The sequence below is a fragment of the Trifolium pratense genome, linkage group LG2, assembly GCF_020283565.1.
Source record: "Trifolium pratense cultivar HEN17-A07 linkage group LG2, ARS_RC_1.1, whole genome shotgun sequence".
Taxonomy (NCBI): Eukaryota; Viridiplantae; Streptophyta; class Magnoliopsida; order Fabales; family Fabaceae; genus Trifolium; species Trifolium pratense.
In genome coordinates this window covers 43,570,578-43,574,688 of record NC_060060.1, presented here as the reverse complement: position 1 = coordinate 43,574,688, position 4,111 = coordinate 43,570,578, and positions in this window count along the sequence as shown.

Here is a 4,111-nt window from a genome sequence, read left to right as displayed (position 1 = left end):
AATTTATTTTGGAAATTCTTGTTTTCATGTTGGATATGATAATCTTTGCACCTTAATGCACAACTGCTGAAAACTTGCAAACTTAGTAGTGGCTTGATAAATCTTTAAAATACACAGTCATTAGCCTAAGTTATTTGAGTACTGAATTTGATGCAGAAGTATGACTAAGACTAAGTTTGGGGGAAAAGCTAGATTACTTGATTGCAGGATCATGGCTAGATTAAATGATGGGACACTACATGGCTTTTCTATAAGATAATAATATAAGTTCCTGTACCTAAAATTGGAGGAACAATAAAATATATGTGGAGTTCCTGTGCCTAAAACTGGAGGAACAAATACTGTGTAGGGTGCTCTACTCGGAGTAACAGGTTGGACTCGCAACAAACGAGATCCCGTCAGGTGAAAAGGTAGAGTAGCACCTAAAGAATAACTAAAATGAACTTAAGTGGTGTCCCTGCGCTAAAACAAATCGCCTGTGAGAACATGAAAAGTGCAGTTTTCCCCCAAGCTGAAATCCGGACCCATACTCTGAATTGTAAGAAAGGAAAAGCTAGCTTAGTATCCTGACTGTGTATTTTCGAGAAGGATCATGTCATGACTCTGGTTGAAAAGTAATAGGCAGTACACACACACGCAGGGTTATCGTTGACAGCTGATATACAAGAGTTATGTCAATCTTTGAAATACAGTCCACGGTTGGAAGCTTGAATCCTAGAATTTGTTGATTGCTTCTGATGATTGTAGCATGCTTTGTTCTAGAGTTTTGCTCAGGAGAGCAAAAGAATAAGTGTGGGGGAATTTGATCAGTGCATTTTGGCACATATTTTGTAGTATTATAATTTAGCATATTAGTAGTCTTTCTACAATAATATCGAGTTTTTATTATGTTTCTAAGTTTTGGGTCACAATTGAGCCTTAATGAATTTATTTGACCAATTTTCGTATTTAATGACATATTGATCCTTCTCAGTCTGCAGGTCATAACTTGAGCTACGTGTATCGGATTGAGGTGTGCGAATATGCGTTGGAAAGACAAGAGAAAGAGCTACAACTTTCATGTTAAGGCCAGAACCCAGTTCGGAGCGCAACGCAGTCAAATATTTACGTTTATGTTCCAGACTTTATGAAAATAATGTAATTTCGGGTCAAACTTATGTTTTTCGACCCGTAGCTTTTTAAGCCCAATTTTCTATGAGTACTTAAGCAAAAACACAGCTAGGGTTTGATAATTCTGATTTCACGCAAAAAAATAGAAAAGAAAGGCTGCTACATTCTCATGGAGAACTAGCAACCCTAGGTTGATCCATTGGTATACGGGAACATCGTTCATGACTTCTTGAGGTTCAATTCTTAATAGTAATTCAGTTTATTTATTTATTGTCTTCTCTTATCAATTCATGCTCTTTATTTATTTATGAAACTCGAATATAGTGATGCTTAATCTCTATTTTGAGTTATATATTGTGAGACTTTTCGGATTGATTCATCGCTTGTATGACTAGTTCGAATAGGAATTGATATAGGTTTTTTCGCGCTTAGCAAAAAAGGGTTGGTCGAAATCTGTCATGATACAAACCGTGTTCTAAGTGACGCTTGTTCACTACTCATGGTTAGTTGAACACATTCTTTGCTTAATCGAATGAATTCGTATAAACTGTTTATCGCTTGTATAATCGGTCTTATAAACCAACCAAGGCATGAATATATAAACAATATTTTATGTGAACCGAGGATAGAATCATAGCGAAGTTTTCCTAAAACCAATGGATTGATCGTCTTTTTATCAATTGAATTTCTAATACTACTCTTTCGATCTAAACAAACCCAAAACCCCATATTTAATTGTGTTATTCATTGTTCTTATTTTTACTAATTATTAAATTAGAGGTCCTTGTGAGACGACCAAGGTTAACTACCTTGTTACTACTTTTCTTAATTAAAACTTATTTTGATCACCAAACGACAGTGATCATAGACCAAAAATCTAAGGGTCATGCTAACTAGTGCCCCCGGGGCACTAGTTAAGGAACTAAAAAGGGAAAGAAAAGAAAAAAATTGCATTGAAAAAACAAAAATTTAAACTTTTAAGATGTTGATTTCACAAGTTTCAAGATAATATTACTATCTTTAGTTACCTTAACCAGTGCCCCGGGGGCACCGGTTAGCATTTTCCAAAATTCTAAATATGTCTATAAGAGTCGACTTCGGAAATTTGAACATGGCTCGAAACTCGAAAACAGTAAAACAGAAGGAAAGAATTCAACATCATCTTTAGAAAAATGAGACCCTTCATGCAATTCGTGTCACAATTGATGAACTAAGAAGGCCAAAGGATGACTTGGAAACCCAAGTACAAGCAATCCAACAAGAAAGAGCAGGGGATGAAAGTTATGAAGTGTAGAACTTGGAGATCCTCAACCTCTTTGTTAGGAATAGGGATGTCAACGGGGCGGGGAATGTGCGGAGGAAGCTTCCCCGTTCCCTGCCCCGAAGTGCATGCGGGGAATTTTTTGCCTTCATCCCCGTCCCCACTGAGAAAAATCCCTGTTTTCGTAGCTCCAAACGGGGCAATCCCCGTGGAGATCCGTTCTGACGGATGCAAATTGACATCCCTAGTTAGAAAATATGGGACGCACATATTCCAGAACATTTTAAACCTTTCATCTGGAAACATATGGAGGAAAAGGCGAACCTCAAAAGCACTCGGTGGCTGTCAACACCATAATAACCATCATCGTTGGGGCGGTCGAATCCTTAAAATGAAAATTCCTCTCTATAACTTTGAAGTATGCTAGACTCATATGGTATATGAATTTACCACATTACTCCATCACAGGATACATATATTTCTCGAGGAAGTTGATTCGCCAAATCTATACAAGTAAGAACTAGCTATGACAACAACTAGACTTTTTAACGCCTGTCAAGGTCACTTATAGAAACTCTGATATAACACGTCCATTTTATCGAATGCAAAACGCCAACATAGAAATGTTTGTATGAAGCCTGCCTATCATTTCAATGAGCCATTCACTCCTCCAAAGTCGGCCACAGATATGCAGAAAGCCATGAAGCACGCATTATGCTACATAAAAGTATAAGACAACAATGCTGAAAAGATACGTTGAGACGCCAAGTTGAAAACACCCGAGCCTAGGTTCACCAAGAAGACGTGAAGGTAACTAATGTGGTTCCCATAACCACCACTGAAGTGTTCAAAACCATCAATGCCATGTTCAAAAATCAAAACTATCATCAAAATGAGAAAATACATTACAATTTCCTAACCATATCCACTTGAATACAAGTTGGGGTCAAATATTAAAGGAAGTAATGCAAACAAAAAGGGTGGAACTGTCAATAAATTGGACCTTTATCAAACCTGTGGTGCACATACCATAGAGCAAAGGAACATGACATTAAAAATTGTTACAAGTTAAATTAGACAAACTATACATACATTATCAAGGTGCAAGTTCCAGTAGACAAAAAAACCAACTAAAAATAGGTAATGAATGAGCTGTGACTGTGAGACAATGAGATAGAAAAAAGATAATTATGAGTGAGCTGTGAGAGACAATGAGATAGCAAATAGAGGTCAAGTATGCAAATTAATTTACATAGCTGAACTAATCAAAAACAAATTAAATAACATTAACTTAAAACTCACCAGATTTACATATACGTGTTGTTAATAAGTTCCACAACGGTTGCGAGATGGTCTGAATATATGTTTATAAAGTAGAGACAATGTTTATCTTACAAGTCCGTTTTGTAAGGATGAGTTAGGCCCAATACTCGATTCTAAGATGATATCAAAGTCTCACCCACGATTCGCTGGGCCATCTGCTATCAATTTCTGATCTAGTCATCCACCATTTATATGCGCGTCCCAAGTCCAATAGCACTGGGTGCGAGGGGGTTTGTTAAGAAGTTACACATCGATTGCGAGATGGCCTGAATATGTGTTTATAAAGTAAAGGCAATTCTCACATTACAAGCCGGTTTTGTAAGGATGAATTAGGCTCGATACTCGATTCTAAGTCATATCAACTAGTTTGCACCTCTAACATGTGTTAAAGTGACTTATGATACAAGATACCTAAAA